The 18,066-nt window shown below is 37.7% G+C and overlaps 1 protein-coding gene across 1 annotated transcript in view; it reads right to left on the bottom strand.

Annotated features, from left to right (window-relative positions):
* The window catches only part of PRKN (parkin RBR E3 ubiquitin protein ligase), a 679,650-nt gene that overhangs the window by 16,953 nt on the left and 644,631 nt on the right, over positions 1–18,066 (bottom strand). The window lies entirely within an intron of this gene.

Raw genomic sequence — 18,066 nt, 5'->3', positions numbered from 1 at the left:
GTCAAATCTTTGACCCATCAATGCTGCATTAAATTCTGTGTCCTTGCAGGTAAGGGGAAAAGTCAATAATGTAGAATGGGTCTCTCTTATGCTGTTTTAAAGCTATGCTGTCTTGATACAACTTCAGACTCTGAAAGATCTCTCGGTGGTAAGCCACTCTGGCTGGCATTATAAGCAAGACTTATAAAACAGCCTTGATTTTTAGATATAGAGCTGCATTCACATATAATGAAAGAAGGATATCAGGAGGACATGACACTAGAACGTTTGTCTGCCAGTAATTCCAGCTTTTGTATTTTCATTTTGAACTCTTTCAAGCTGTATTTCCAAGAAGCACTGGAAATCATATTTTATTGTCATGCTAAAGAAACTGCCCTTTTTGAAAAGAAGCATGGTCATAGTGCAAGTCCAAAAGGATTGATCCTGTTATTTAAAAAGGCAGGGAAATTTTGAGCAGTGGAGTGGAGTGAGTGTTCCAATTTTCAGAGATATCAAACCTAATCACTTGTTTGCTTTTGCGTCACTTCTCCCTCTATTTTGTCAATGATCTAAAATGTTTTGTTTTGCTTCAACCAACACTGATTTGTTAATTCACTCATGGTTGTTAGCGAGCAGCTTCACAATGGAGGCACTTTTTTGTGGGGAATGTTGTATGGGAGGCTGCATTGTTGTAATAGAGCATCATTTAAATACAACAACGATTTGCAGGGCATTAGTGGTCAAAAGTTTCAGGTGTGTTAGCTCTGCTCAAACATGTACAGAGTTTCCATCTGGATACCTAAGGTCTTAAAGAGTTGTTATTCCTTAACATTTAAGGTTATGTCTGGGTTTAATTGAATTTCCTACTGTGTATCCTACTCTCTTTTTCCTTTGTGACTTTATTTCCTTATAAGCACATCTTACTGACATTTGTGTGGTAGTGTTTTGTATACACTTGCTTTATCACTGCCTTATCACACAATGCCTCAGCTTGCTTTCCTTTCTCCAATCTCTTTTCTCATGCAAGCACAATTTTAAACCTTTCATAAACATTGTAAAGGGAGAAATAATGAAGAAAGAGAAGAAAAATAACCAGGGCATATATTTTGCAGAGACATTCTGGCTGGCTAGTTTATATGGCATTGGTGTTTATTACAATAATAAAATTCATAAGCTCCTGCAGTACTATTTAAGACGTGAAATGCATTTTCTCATTATAGAGGCCATATTTTATCCTTGCCTTTGAAATAAATGATCCTCAGTGCCAATGTTAGCAATGTTTTCCCCACAGGCCTATTGGAAACATTCATGAGTGTATAACTGGGCCTTTCACTAACAATTGTATATCCTGCAAGTAAGTCTGTGAGTGGGCCTGCCACATCCTTGTAAGGAAACAAAGCCTGATTTTTTTTTGTGAGACAGGATACTGCTTTCACATCCTATTAGATAATGGATGAGATGTAGAATCAGTTCTGTGGCAAAGAAACACCCTGGAGGCTGATCGGTTTGTCAGAATAAATAGGCATCTCCCAACAGAAATGCATTAAGCACTCCCTTTTTATGGCAAAGCATGCATCATAAAGAAAAGGCATGTCACTTACAACAAAGAGCAGTTTGTGATAGTTTTTTTCATTTTTTACTTTCAAACATGAAAAATATGACAAATTTTCAGTAACAAAATACAGTTGCAGTAAGCAACTGCAAAAATGCTGTCAGTTAACTTGTATTTTATGGCTTCATTAATATTAAAACAGTTCCTTTGCCCTTGGAAAGGAAAGGATTTGATGTTCAGTCAGGATTTAATACTTTTGCATAAATTTAATATTAGTAAGTGTTTAAAATTACTATAAGTACTGTAATTACTAATTATAGTTACACTTTCTTTTCCTTCTTGTGCCAAAAAAAGACTGGCAGATTACTGTGTTAATATAAACAGCAGATAAACTTTCTATTTCTTTACACATTTAGCACTTGCTGTTGTTACCCTTGAAAGTTTTTTTGGTTGGAAAACAACCAACTCAAAGCATAAATCCCAAAGGTTCAAACCTACCCCTGCATTAAAAAGAGGATTAGCAGGGAAATCCCCAAAGCACTTAAGGGATTTAGGCACTGGAAATTAATATAACCTGTGTGTGGGCTATTACAGGCTTTTGAATATCTGTAAAAACGTATGAGATAGACCCAAACAGAAATCCTAAATCCAGTGACCTCAGAATAGGGGGTATTAAAAACCTCAACAGGGATTCAGATCCTGTTCTTAAAATCCTCCTATCGTTATGATTATTCAAACAAAAGGTAAAATCAGACCAATCTCCAGTCAGTTCTAGAGAATTCAAACACCACAGATGATGTCTGCAGTGATGCTGAATAAAACCTAGGGTGATAAAAATGAAGCTTCAGTCTCATTTACTCCTGACTGGGTCATTTATAGTGTTTTAAGTTTGGAAGTGGGAGCAGAATGTAGCTCTTTTTTTTTTTTTTTTTTTTTTTTTGTATGAAAGGAAAATGAGTTTGTCACTTGCACTATGCTACTTGGTTTTTCAGATGTAGCGATTTTACCCTTTCCTTTTTTGCAACATTTCAAAGAATTGCTTTCCCTTGGATTAAGCACCACATCTCTCATTCTCTCCCTTGCCTACTGCAAATGCCTTTTCTTTAGTCTCTGATAATATCTCCCTATAGAGCTTATAAGTAATACCATTAAAATCATCTTGCTTCCAACTTCAATAAAATACTCCCATTCCCTGCACAAAGCTTCAAGTTCGAGCTCCCTTCTTTTATTTTAAAGTTACTCCTCAACTCAGATATTCCTTTTTCACCCTTACCTCCCTCCATGTGTCTACACAGAAGAATGCAGGGAAGTTTGCAGTGAGGCAGTCATAGACAAGGCTCAATCTGCAGCACTGTAGGTGCACTGCTAGGTACTTCTTGCAAAATTCAAGCACACACCCACATTTCTTACCAGCCTTCTACAATCCATGTTGAAATCTGAACTATCATTTCTTCCCTCCTATAGTTATCACTCTTGGCTCTGTACTGAAGACAGACCGTGTTTTGGTCTAAGTGTGCCTTCCCAAGCCAACATTTACATCCAGATTAAAGACATCAGGTGAGGAAAGATGCACTCATACTTCTAGTACAGTGTTTCATTGGGTCTTCAAAATCACTTTTAAAATTTGTATCTAATGTCTACTTTGACTCTTCCTAGCTTCAGCTAGGTTTGCATCTCTCTGCTAAAATAGAGAGTCTTTCAGTATTCCATACGTTCTTCCTGCGAAGGTGCTTAGGTACTCTAATTAAGATACCTCTGAAGATTGTTTAACCTAAACACAGAAACTCCTAAGCTTCTCACTGGTTAAACCATTCATCCTCCCTCTTTCCTCCAGCTCCAAATCATATTCATTGCACTTTTCTGAGGATTGTCTTGTTTTTGTCACTAGTTGTCTTTGACTAATCTGTGTCATTGCTGTGCTGCATCAGCAAAGTTTCTTTTATATACTTCTGAATCACTGTTGAGTATTGAATCATGACAGGTTTGATGACAGTCCCTGTCAAATGCTGCTACCAATACCCTGCTTTGCACAGATTCTACACAGAAAACACTGCTTTCTGTGATCTGCCAGTTCTTAAATCCTCATGACCAAAGCACGATGAGGCATCCATACTGCATCACCTGGCAGTGGTGAGACAATGCTGCTGGCTGCTCAGACCCCAACCACATCAATTGGAACCCAGCCCACTGAAAGCTCTTATTGATATAATATGGTGATGAATTCCTTATCAGAATATTCTCTAGCCTGAAGTCTTACAAAAAGACTTGAAGAAATTGATTTTGTTCAATCACTTTTTCTTATCAAACCTGTAATTTCATCATAGAATGAATCAGTTTCTTCTGTTAGGACCTGTTGTCACTGAGAATATATTGACTTGTAAAATCTCAAAAAGATCAATTCTTCTACCTTTTCTCTTTTCATCATCCCTCATTCAGTGGTGGCTGTCTGGACCCTCCACTGCTGATAAGAATTGTGAAAATTAAAAGCTACTGAATGCAGGCAGGATCAACATCATCAACATCATGGAGTAAAACTAGTATGCAAGCAGTGCAAAGATTCTTAAAAACCATAGCTATATGAACAAATAAAACCACCACAGATCTCCTTTCATTTTTTCCACTTTTCATTTAAAATACAACAAAAGTGCTTACAACTTTTACCATCTTTTTCAGGAAAAAGCAAGTACATCAAGAAAACAACCTTCAACGCATCTACCTCACTGTTTCTTCTAAAATCAAGCTTGAAACCAAACCAAAAGAGTGCTATATTATAACTCATGCTAAGGCTGAAATAAACCACAGCTGACAAGTGTTAATTCTATTATTTATTGGGCTGCCAGAAAATGCACTTTAAGTGCTCCTGTAATGTGAGAAGTCTATAGTATAGTCTAAAGAGAATCCCAGAGAAGCCATGCATAATCTAAGATACACATGGAACTAAACAGATGTTTTTATGTCTTCAAAACCAGTTTGGTTATGTATTACACATCAAAGCAAAATAAGCATTCTAAAAGACTTGCACAGCTTTGATCATTGCAGCATCAGAACATCTTGGAACTGTAAGAAAAACTCCTTCATTGCATGCCACTGAAGCAACAGAGGACTGCTATTACTGTTTAGTGACTGAAGCCTGATTTGTAGAAAACCTGGGCCACAGATCTCTAAAATCTGAGGATATTAATTCAGTTGTTATGTGTACCTAAATGCCACTGAGGATCCACACTAAAGGTACTTGTCCAAGATCACATAGCAGCATGGAAAGAAGAAGATTTCCAGTTTTTAGACATTGGACTTTCCCAATAGCCATCTCAGATTATTCCTCTAAAGAACCACATTCTGGTTTTAGGATTTAAAAAAATCCTGTTATTCTGATAAAGAGCAAACAACTATACATTTTTTCTATACCATATATTTATTTGATGGTTGGAACTCAGGATATTCTGTGTGATTGGTGACTACATAGTTACACTCCAGTCAAAACTTTGCCTAACACGCCTAACAGAGGTAATCAGTGAAGTATTTCCCTGCTTCCCCCTCCCCCTGCCCTTTGTAAATGAAAATATAATGGAGGAGTGTAACTGTGTAGTCACCAATCACACAGAATATCCTGAGTTCCAACCATCAAATAATCATATGGTACAGAAAAAATGTATAGTTGTTTGCTCTTTATCAGAATAACAGGATTTTTTTTAAACCAGACTTTTTTAACCTGAAGAATGTTTTATTAAATAGTAGTACAAACAAAACACTGGATAGGTAAAAATTAATTATCTTCACTGGACAACATCAACATCTGGTTAAAAAACTTGAAAATGTAAAATATTATAGGGCACCAAGTTTCAATTCTAAATGAGCTTTTGTAGTCAAATTATAGGCTGCTGACTGGAGCAAACATTTATATTGAAAATATGAGCATGCCTTATGGGAAATCAAAGCAATCAGAAAGTGACAAATGGAATGACCCAAGTTGTCTCTCTGTAGGTTTCCATTTATAAAAATATGGTTTCCAAATGCACTTTCCAAAGTACAAATGATGTTATAAGGATTGAGAAGTACACACAGATTATTTTTTTCTTCTGAAAAGCCTGCAAACCCCAGATTTCACAGAATATGATTTTACCAGGGCACATGACTTTCAAGTAAGAGAGGACTTAGATCTTGGTGAGAGTTCAGACCTCCATAAACACACTGAGTATTTTTCACTCTGAAACTATGAACTTTGTTATTTATTTCCACCCAAAGTCAATTAAAACCACCCCCTGCCCTCTGTGAAGGTCACAGTCCTTGTCTGCTGCTGTGAACCAGACATCTCAGGTATTGGATTGACTTTGCCTCCGGCACTTTGTTATGTCCAGAACCAAGTGTGAGACCATCATCCACACACCCTGTCTTTTGATATTTCTTGTCCTTACAGCAGGAAACTTTAAAAGCAGAGTATTTACCATCTGGAGAAGCTATGTTTACTCAGAATTTGTGGCTTTGCCAATTGCCAGTTACAGAAAAACCTGCAAATACTACAAAGAAGATAAATGCCACAGTACAAAAAGCATTCATTTCTAATGACACCAGTTTTATCAGGTATGAGGCAATTGCAAAGCATAGTAGTACTTGCAGAGCAATTTTGGTCTTTTTCCTTATAATAAAGTACACACATTTACTATGCATATTTCAGCTAAAATCAAACTTTTGTGAGAAGTGTGACAATCTGTCAAAACATGGTTTCAAAAATACAGCTGCATTCTCTGAGCAGCTTTTGCAATCTAAGGGCAATTTGCCATCAATACTGTAAGAGGCAATTTTCTATAAACATAAAAAGCTTTAAGCATAGGACTGCATCAAGATTTCAATGTTTCCCTTTTGAATCTGGAAGTAAAAGTCTCCTTTCTGACTCCTGCAAAACAGCCCATGGGCTCATTTCCTAAGATCTAGCTGATGGCATTTACATCTGAAGTCTCTTCAGGGAGTGCTGGTGAGTTCATGCAAACAGCCAAACACACTGTCCTGGAGCTTGCCTTACATCAGGCAGCATTAACCTAAAAGGTGTGCTGGTTAAACTGACAGCATAAGCTCAAAAAACCTGTCCTAGACCACCTCAAGCCTGATTTGCTGATTTGTGTAGAATGGCAATCTAATTTCTGCTTCCCAGCCCCCTTCTTTGTTGCCTTGTAGTCTAAGCACTGCAAGGGATAGAAGAGAAGACAAAAGCAGGGTCAGACCCAGGTACTTCTCTCAGAAGTGACTTCAGGCCTCTGTGGGAGAAGACAGAATGCTCTTTCCAGATTTCTCTACCCATACCTACACACAATCTCGTTCTTAGCATGTTGGCTAGGATGTGAGACTTATTAGCCCATCCCAGAAAATAAGAAGGAACGCCTATAGGGCAGAGTAAGTAACAAGATTATGTGGTATACTGAAAGTGTGAAAAACTGTTGGTTGTGCTATTATGTGCACATTAGAGAGTCACATCTTGTTATCACTGAACAAACTACCTGATAGCTGACTACCCAAGCAGATGTGAGTTCAAACACTGCACAATTTTGAAAGCAGACCACGGCTTTGGTTGTTGAAACAGGCATAGATGGCCCTGGCAGAGGTGCACAGCTTTAACAGAACAATATTGTGCCCTGAAGCACTAGGAAGGGAAGCCCAGTTAGGTGCCAACCAAACTACTGCTGTTAAAGGAAGCCAAACAAGCTTAAACCAAGTAAGCAGCTGCCTAGAGCAGCAGGCTGCTAAACCCTGCAAGGCATTCGTGTCTCTGTTACTTACCTGTGCCAGAGCTGTGGACAGAAAGCAGAGAGAGCAAGGCTTCTAGCTTGTCAGGCTACAGGGACTCTGACAAGATCTCAGATGTTAAACATTACTACTTTGAGGAGTTCTTCCTAGCCCCAGAAACAGCTGCTGCCATGGAGCCTGACCCCTCCTTCAGGACCAGCTGTCACAGCTACTCATCCTCCTCTGCTCTTAATTCCTTTGTACCCGCTTCTCCTCTCTGCCTTCTCATTTCTGTGCAGCAGTAGCCTAGATCTTTTCCAAAGTAGATCTTTTCCACTCTTCTTCAGGTGGAAAAATGGAGTTTTACTTGCAGGTTGCACTGCTGAGAAGCTTGGGGGTATCCCTGCTGGAAGTCTCACAGCCATCCCCACAATCTGTAGCTAATGCAGCTGTAGCATATTTGGGACCTGGATTACTCTCTCTACGTGGTGCTGTGTTATGCTGGGTGGAGGTTTCAGCATTGCTTGGGGATGCAGAACTGCAGAGATCTCTTACTTCCCTCTGCAGTACAGACATGACAAAGGAATTTAATTAAGTATTAGGTTCTTTCTGGCCCCACTGGAGAGAGAAAACAATTGTGTATTGACTTAAATCTGTTCCATTTAAGTAACTTTAGTAAGTAGTAGAGACACCTAATCACGTCTATCTAGTGTATAATGTTTAGCAATTTCATGCCTGAATGACTAATAAAATGCAAAGTGGATGCAGGTTAATGTAAGATTTCTACAAATGATTTCCATAATAAATTACAAAGTATTTATATGAGGAAACATTGAAAAAAACCCAGTATCATTGCCACCTTATAATTTAATGGAATGTCTTAGAGAGTAGATACAAGGGATAAGGAGGTGAGTAATTTCTGAATAAGAGGAAGACTTTTAAAATAGTTGGAGATGTAAAATGAAAAATGTAAAGTGGAGATTTTTAAAAGACTTTTTGTAATCTAGTGCCTATCTTTCCCTATTTTATATCATAAAAGAATGCAGCATTCCACTTAAAACTGATAAAAAGGAAAAATAAAAGTAAAATAAAACCCTAGCTGTGTAATATATATATATAGGAACATATTAAAACACAAACTATGTGCCTCTTCCACTTATGGTAGTAGAAATCCTCTGTCACTTAGTGGAATGATATAGTAAATATAGTATTTACTCCAGATCAGATAAAGTCAGAGCATGAGTCACATTGGAAAGAAAATAAAGCTCGAGTGTGTGTTGTCATCACTCAGAAACAAAGAAGTAGTGAAATTTTACATGGAAGAAAGCATTATTTTTAGGAACTGGGATGCAAAGAGGGAAAATGACAGTTTTCTTGAGATGCCTTCAGAAAGGGTGAGACAATGCATTTGATAACAAGTATAAGCGAGTGACTATTTTTTCCTGCAGAACATGCAGCACTACAACTGTGATGTAAAAACTTGATTTTTTTTTTCAACAAAGTGGTTGAATGCTACATTAAAATATCACTTCTCCCAGGTTTGAAAAAGATGTTTTGTTGCTGAATGCATATATCAGTTCATAAGGAATGTCATGAGGAATGAATTTTACTGCCTGTGGCTTTAGCTTCTGCTTTAGCAGCTTTAGAGTTCTATTAATATGTCCTTAAAAAGTACAACAAACCTATTTCCATATGATAATACTGCTGCTCTGCATGCATGCCCTGGGCATTTGAGCATCTAGCTGCACATTTATATGTGCAAACAGACCTGGAAATCTGACAGGTTCATTAATGTGGTTCTTGGCATGAACTACTGAACGTGCAGGCTGGGAAGCTGATGAGAGCTAGGCAATTACCCAGTGCTTAATTCACACCAAATTGCAATAGAAATCAAGACACTCCTTTCCTTGAAGGCTTTTTAAAATATCCCTAACAGAATGAAGGCATCCCACATAGAACCTTTTATTCTGTGCCATTCAGACTGTGTTCTTGTAACAATGTGTGAGATGTACGTTTTGTTCATCTCCCGGTTGCCGGAATTCATCTCCATTAAAAAAAGCCCACCCGGCAATATTGAAAACTTCCCTAAGATGGCAGCAGTGACACAGGAATCGACACAAGCTGGCTTGGCTAAGTTTTGCAGTTGAAAAAGATTCTTAAAAAAAATCATAGTCAACAGCTATGATCCAGTCCAGGGTTACTAACAGCTGATACACGCGAAACCAGTCCTGACAAGACAGTCTCATAAAGAAGAAATGGTGTTCAGATGCACTGAAACACACAAAAAGGAGCAAGGGCATTGCATCTTCTCTTGAATCTGGTAACACATGAAGCCCTGTAAAAAAAACACCCTTCTGAATATGACCATTGAGCAAATTAAATAGCATAAATAATGTATCTGGGATAACTGTGGTGCTGTTTTAAGTGTTTTATTGGGTTCATGCTATCTCCTATTTGTAGCACTTGCTTTTTAGAACTGTAAACACACATCTAATTTACGTACTAGGGTGAGCATAAAATAATGAACAGATTTGTGTGTCTCTGTGTTCTCAGGAAATGCCTAGCTTCTGCACAAGGATCCTTCCCTCTTAGTGACCAGATTAAGGGCTTTAAGATTTCTCTGAGAGAAATTCTGTTTATTTGTTTGGTTTTTTTTTTTTTTTGGAGGAGGGGTGGGGAAAGAATGACCTCAAGTCTTTATTCTACTTCTAATTTATGTTTGTCTTATGAAGAAGTGAATCTTTTAAAATTAGGGCATAATCTACAATCATCAAACCCAATCCATGTGCTTGCCAAAGACCAGCGCCACTCAGTTCAATAGCTGCTTCTTTCAAATTCTGAGTGTGAATAGTACTTTATTGGAAATACTGCAAAAAACCACAAAAGCAAACCAACCAACCAACAACAACAAAAAAACCAAACCAAAACCCCAAACCAAAAGCAACAACAACAATCCAACCAAAAAAACCCTTGCATGAAAGGATTCTAATTGGAGGTATCTCTAAGTCTGAATATTGACACTGAAAAACACAGAGAAACTTTGGATAAATTTCAAAGACAGAAGAAGACTTGGTGTTACTCAGTCTAAAATTAGATGTAGACAGACCTTGGAACTCCACCAACTCCAAGTTCTGAAGGATGGATTTAGACCAAGGATCTACAATTTCAATTACTCTGAAAGGGGAATAAACTAAAATAAATATTGTTTAGAAGTGAGAAAGAAGTTGCAAGTATTTTTTAAAACCATGATATTTTGTTTTTCTGAATGGAGGATCATCTTTGCAAAATGTTCTATAAGCACTGCTGGAGAAAGCATTGGAATAATGATGAAAATACCATGCTTCACCTTTCAAGGAACACAAGCAGATGCTTCCTGAAGAAAAAATAGCCTAATCAAAAAACAATGATAGCTGGATTGGTTTATGCCAGGAATACCCTGTCACAATGCAGAACTCCCATTAAGGATACCTCAATTTCTGTACCTTCTTTATAATGCAAAGCTCAGCTGTGTGGTTTCAAGTTCTTTTCTTTTGAAGCAAGTTCTTTTCTTTTCTTTTTCAAACTTACAGAATCTGTGCTAATTGTATTCACAATGTATATACCAAGTCAATAATGTGACTTCTTGTCTGACCTTTCAAACTAATCCTTTTCTGGTTTCTTGATCCTAGACATTACTGTAAAGCAATTATACAAACTACCAAAAAATGATCCCTGAAATGTGAGCTCTGAACATTGTCTGGTTTACAGGAACTACAATTTGGCATTTGTCTCAGCACTGTTTTTAAGAACCACACAATAAACATTTTATTGTAAGAGAACCTCCATTCAGATTCTGAATACATATACATGTGTATAAAACCCACAGATATTGTCATGGATCTTGCTCCCTATACTGACAGGTAGTAAGATCCATACAAAAAATACGCTCCACAAATATTTTATGTTTATCAAGATAATTTTACCACTCAGCAATTTTCTTACTTTTCTTTAGATTTCTGACATCTACAAATCACCCAAGAAGCACTACCTATCTCTGGTTGTCTGGGAGGCAGCAGAGCAAGGCAGCAATCTAGAAGGTTTCTGGAGTGCCTTGATGACAACTCCTTGACACAAAGGATGGAAGGGCCAACAAGGGGCCATGGTCTGCTGCGCTTCCATCACAGAAGAACTAGGGGCTTATGTGAAGACTGGAGCAGCCTAGGCTGCAGCAACCCTGAACTGATGGAGTTTGGAATCTTGAGAGGAGGGAACAAGGCAAAAAGCAGGACCATAAATCTGGACTCAGGAGAACCTACTTTGGCCCATTTAGTGCCAAGGAGTGCCACGGTAGCTGGCCCTGGAGAAAATCAGGGTCGTGGACAGCAGCTGATGTTCAAGGATCACCTCCTCCAGCTCAACAGTGGTCCATCCTCACCATCAGAAAGTCAACTAAAAATAGTAAGAGATCCACTTGATGAAAAAGAAGCACCTGACAAAATTCTGACATAAAAATGAAGCATGCAAGAGGTTGGAGCAAGGATCTAGAAGAACTATAAATACTCAATTGTGGGCTTAGAAAAGCCAAAACCCACCTGGACTTAAATCTGGTAAGGGACACAAAAGGCATCAAGGATTTCTGCAAGTACATCAGCAACAAAAGGAAGACCAAGGAAAGTGTGGGCCTGATGATGAATTGGGCATGGAATTTGGTAAGGAAGTACATGGAAAAAGCCAGTGCAGTCCTAGGACCCACAAGTAGTATATTTCACTGCTACTAAACATATGATATGCATTTACACTCTGGATGGCACAACAAATAATACTAAACCAAAGTGCAGATCTTCACCCTTTCCTCAGCGCAGTCTGAAAAGCAGATGCAATCCTTAAATCCCAAGGAAATGTGTATCTGCACGTGTGTGAGTACAGAAGGATGACTCCCACCTGGAACTTCTGAATAACATGGGAGTGTATCAGTGTATATCAGTATAGAGTATATCTGTATAAAAACAGTTTATTATTGACTGAAAAAACATGCATTAAAACAGTCTTGGTTCAAAAGATCCACTGCAAGAAGGCAAATCTAACAGAATGCATTCGAATAGCAGCTGGAATGGAACAATTTGCCTGAAATCTAGGAAAGCATGAACCAGGCCCGCCAAGTACCTCTAGGACATCCCTGTGCCTACCAACAGGTCTTGATCTCAGAACTTTGAACTGGTATTTTTTTTAGCTTCTGGAATTAGTGACTGCAATGCAAATTATCTACGCCTTTAGAATAAGTGCTCATGGCTGAAGAATTCCTCATTCATGTAGGGCTTCTAAGAAACCAGTATGATGGGGCTTATAGTTTGTTTTTAATAAGAAAGGGAGTTCAAGAATTCATCTTATGTGATAATTAGATTGTGGTCTGGTGATCTGATTATACGTGAAATTTCTTTCTTTCATGGACAGTTCTTGGGCTTATGCAAATGGCCATAACTCCATTTTCTCCAGTGGAGCTACATTAATTTACAGCTGCTCAGGATCAGAGCCTACCTGCCTGTTTCTGACACCTAGGACATGAATTCATATGGCTGTATGGCATCAAGATTCACTAGTCAAGCACAGCACATACCTAAATATTTCTCATTTGAGATATTCTGCTGCAGTAAAGTACCTCCTCCTGGGCTCTCCCCCTCTCACTACTCTTCTTGTTCACTCCATCTAAAGTCACTTTTTCCTTCCATTTCTCTAGCTACATTTACATCTTGGCTCTCTTGATTTCATTTCTGAAACAAAATTCAAGCTAATCACTCTCTTTTTTATTTTTTCCCCAAGCCTTTAAAAACCTTTTGTCTTAAAGCTATTGAAATTGCTCTCTCTCTTTTTTTTTTTTTTTCCCCTCCCTCTCTCCCAGTACTTTAATTTTCCTTTTGTTAATACCTGGAAGCATTACTCTTCTCACATTGCTTCTGAAGATAGAAAGAACCTCATACTTGCTGTTAGAACTCCATAAAAGCAATTACAACTCTAACAATGCTAACAATACCAGTATACCAACAACAAAGAACAATACCAGTGTCAAACACAAGGTGTATCATCCTTCCCTCTCATCCCCTTCCCTGCTCTCAAAAGACATGGAAGTAGCCACACCTGGAAGCCTTCCAGCCACGGAGGCACATGACTCTGGTGGATTCATGTGATAGGAACAAAAAGGAATATGTTTGGAGACACTCACCCTTTCTACCTCCCCAGGTACATCCTTCAGGCATTCTATGCAAATGAGCCAATGGTAATTGGGTAGCATGAGCCAAATTCTGTATTCAGGACCCGCATAGAAAGCAGATAATTAATCAAGAGGGAAAAAAGGAAGAATATTTTAAAAATATATTATTCAGATATAACTGATCCTGAGGAAATTATTAATGTGTGTCTAATCCCCACTACTTAAGCATACATGTGGTTCTATTCTGTTGCTAATCATGGTATTTTAGGTCTTTTTGGGGGGGTTATTTTTGCACAAATCAAAGGAAAAAGTAACCTACCCCTGGGTCTCTCATAAACAGAAATGTATCATTATCCTTGAAATAATTATAATCTGAGGGGAAAATGTTGTAATTTTTTACCTTTTCCCCTCAAAATTCAAATTACGTTGCTATTGGGAGTTTAATGCAAAGACAGGAGAAAATAGCCACAATTAGTGTATGACTCCACTGTATTTTTTCCTTTGGCTTCAAAGATAACCTACCAGCTCGCACAGAAAACAAAATAAAAGTTACTTTTGCAAACTGTCTTAAAAGCACTCAACAATAATGACCCCAAACCACTACAGCTCTGTCGTCTTACTGCTGTATTTGGAGGCTATTACTGTAGCTTGTTGATAAATAAAGATCAATAAGAAAACTTTGCTTGGAGTCTTCTGATGTCTTACCTTTGTGTAATAGATTTACTTCTACTGTGTGCCACGATCTCTTTTTGATTTCAATCTCATTTTTGGATACATAGGAGGTTGGAATTTTTCTATAAGCAGCAAATCAAAAAGAGGCAGAGCATGCCTGCTTGTACTGAAGTGGCAAAATCACATTTGTCAAATAGAGATGGACTTTAATTTGCTCCTGTAAATTGTGATATCTGTTATTTTCCCACTGAAGAACCAAGTGTGCAGCATTTTTCTCAGTTGCTTTATGAGAAAATTGTAGTTCATGAAAACCTGGGAGGCATTAACAGAAAAAGGATGCAATTTGACTTACAGTTCAAGTTATCTCTATTTTCCATTAACAGAGAGTGCTATGGTTTAAATAAAAAAATGGTCCAAAGCTACAAAATTCAAGGTTTGTATCAACATTTTGTTCAGTCTCATGTTTGAGGAACAAGTTGGAAGTTAATCCTACATTTAGGTTCAGCTCATGTTGTACAGCCTCTGCTTGTGGACTCTTGCTCTTGAAGACCCAGTGTCCACTTTCAGGAGTTTGTTAAATGCTCATCACTTGTAAAGATAAGATTCAAAACTCAGAATTAACAACTATTTGCTCCAGCCTCGTGGATAAGCTTGAACTATCTACCTGTCTGCTCAGTACACACATACACACACACCCCCCCAGCAGAATTACATGACAGCACTTGCTCTTGATGAGACACATACAAGCTTCCAAGGGGAAACAACTTTATGAGATGCAAACCCACGTTTTTCTGTATTTATAGTATGCATATAGCACCAAAACTATTAATATGGGAATAGATTAAAAAAGAGGAATATTAAGTCAAGGAATAATGCACACATTTGCTATTTTTCTTAAAGCCTTCCTCCAAAGAAAAGGAATTTGGCTGATTTTTGACAGATGCCACTGCTGCTGTGGGATCCAATAAGACGTTTTGTCTTGCATAATGAGTGCTAAAGATATATGCACATGGCATTACACAAGGAATTAAGATGTATAATTGCATAATGGCTGCTAGGGATGCATACACGTGGCATTACACAAGGAATTAAGATGCATAATTCTTAATGAGAGCGATGTCTGATGCCTGAGAGCAGCAGGCTAGACATTAGGTCCCCATTAAGAATAGGCCTAATTTAAAGCATTTGAATAGTCTCACTCAAATTGATCTCAAGTGTAAGCGGATGTTTAAGCAAATTTTTTCATTAGGACTTTACTCCTAATGCACAGAACATTTATTTCATTCAGATTTTCTAAGAGCTTGTATTAGAAGTATATAAAGCCAAGCAACTAAAACACATGATTACCTATATGAAGCCTTCCCAATACATCATTTTGTACGCCTGAAAACTGATGAGTCAACCTACAGCAAATCGTTGCAAATCTTGTTTTATTCATGCCTTCTCTACTGAATTTCTTTCTTAAACAAGAAAATACTTCAACATATTGGCAGTGCTCTTTGTGTTCCTGTTGGGCCATCTCAGCCCACTTGCACCTCTGCACTCAAAATGTGCCCACACACAGGGCACAGGGTTTTTCAAATGAAACTGCTGCTTTGCTTATGCCTCTCTTGACTTTGTGTGAGCGCCTTCCCACTGTCCACAGCCGAGGTAGGATGGATGCACATCTCAGCGCTGAACTGTAGGCAGTGGGAGAGCCATAAACAGGGCAGCAGGACTTCTGTTAAGACCCTGTAAGGACAGCATCCTTGTCCATCAGTCACACAAACTGTAAGGCTTAACAGGACGTGTGCTGCTCTGAGATAACACCTGCCTTGCGGGTGCTGGGAGTGTGAGGCAGAGGCAAAATGCTTTTAGTGACCTGCCAGTGTTATCTTGCAGCAACATACAGACCTTAGGATATCCTACAAAATTACAAAATAGCCCCAAACTCACAGAAAATTATTATTTTCTTTAAATTTAACAACCAAACAAAAGAAGTAAGGTGTGTAATAATTAAATGGACAGTAAAGAGCAAATAGCTCATGAAAAGTTTCATTTCTGGACTGCTGAGGAGAACAATAGGGACACAGATGAATGAAATAAAATGTCACGTACATTCTACATGCTATTCAAGCATAGCAATTTCCCCAAAAAGGTCCTTCATTAAAACAAGAATAAAATAGTGGAAGAGATAGTTTGGAAAGATTTTTTTCTTTTTTTCATGCACCCTAATATTTCTCAAGACACAGTTCTATTTATAATTCTGATTGGCATTTGAAATGCTGTAGTTACTCTACTGGATCATACCACAGCCCTGTATAGACATAAATTTTGCAGCCTGCAATTTAATAAATATATCCATATCTATCTATACATATCTGTAACTAGAATAATTCAGTGTTTTGAATGAAACAAAATTCAAGCTTTTTAGAAATATGGAATCTTTTTCTAAAGGATTCTTACAAACCAATAATCATCAATATTCATTTATCAAAGAACAGAAAGTAATGTATCAATTTCCTTAGAAATACTGAAACTGTACATGATGTTTTAGCAAGAATCAGGTCATATTCTGAATTTACAGTGTTTTGTCCTTTCCACTTAAGGAAAAAAAAAGCCAGTTCAGCTATATGGGATTAAATATTAAGAGATAGTAAACCAGCAAATTCCACTTCCCTCTTGAAGAAACCTTTCAATAATGACATTAGCAAAGTTTCTGAATTTTACTCTTTGAAAACAGAAAAAGCTTTCTAATTTTGTTGGACATTCAATTACAGATAAGATAGATGGGAAACTCGTGCAGACCATCGCAAAGAACAACCAGCACTTGTCCTCTCTGTCCTGTGAGTACATATTGGTCTTGTCTGGCATAACAGTCCAAATATTGATTGAAATCAACTTTTAAAAATATCTCAGCAGAGAATTGTCTTAGTGTCTCGAAGCAGTGGGTCCACAGTAGTGAAGTGCTTCACATTCAAGAGTGAGTGTCTCTTGTGGTTTGTTTTTTTTCCCTGTGAATAATTGTCATTTAAAACCCATATGTGGGACTAAAATACAGCTTTGATACAAAAGCGGATGAATGAACAAATACCTCAAAATTCCAGCAGCATAACATCAAGACTGTACATTGTAAGAATTTCCAAATATGTTATTTTAGCTGTGAAGATACATTATAAATCCACATCTGATATTTTCTCCAGTTATTTCACATGCTATTACTTATAAATATGATATAAATAAATATGACATATGCTGAGATGTAGTATCCTGTTCAAGAGCAAGATCTTTGGAGACAGTTAATATCTTTTGCTGGACCAGTTGGTGCAGGTAGAATATTGAGCAAGGCTGTTGGATATATACTGGCTTATTCAGTTTGATCCAAACCCAAAAACTTCTCCATTTTAAGAGTTCCCTGGAATAAAAGAAATTAAGGAAGCTTTTCTATGAGCATTTGTAATCAAGAAGAAAGTTTTGCAGACATTAGTATAATGAGTTTCAGAGATGATATGGATTTTCTGATGTTTAATCAGGCTTGAGGTTATAATGCAACTCAGGACACTTTAAAATTCTCTTTTCCTCTTCTATCCCACTACCTAGTCATGAAATTTGTGGAAATTTATCTGATAACATACAGGTAAAATTGGCCCCACAGGTTACCATGTTCCTGAGGAGGTGTGAAAGATCAGCAAAGACACAGAAAGAGGGCAGTTCCATGAGACTAATTTCCATACAAAAACAGGATAAAAAAAGTGAGCTCATCTCACACTGACAGGCAAAGTCTGCTGATAAAGAGGGAATAGGAACATGGAACAGATACACAGTTATGAAAACAGGGTAAGCTCTCACAGAGAACAGAGTGACATGTCCCATTGTTATATCTGCTCCTCTTTGTGCTCTACATATCATTTTCCTTCGTGCTCCTGTAAGTCTCCATCCCTTTTTCTGCTGTGTATTCTGAAAGGAAGAGAGATATCTTTTAAAG

The sequence above is a fragment of the Fringilla coelebs genome (assembly GCF_963513975.1).
Source record: "Fringilla coelebs genome assembly, chromosome: 3".
Classification (NCBI taxonomy): domain Eukaryota; kingdom Metazoa; phylum Chordata; class Aves; order Passeriformes; family Fringillidae; genus Fringilla; species Fringilla coelebs.
This window is presented reverse-complemented; position numbering and strand designations above follow the sequence as displayed.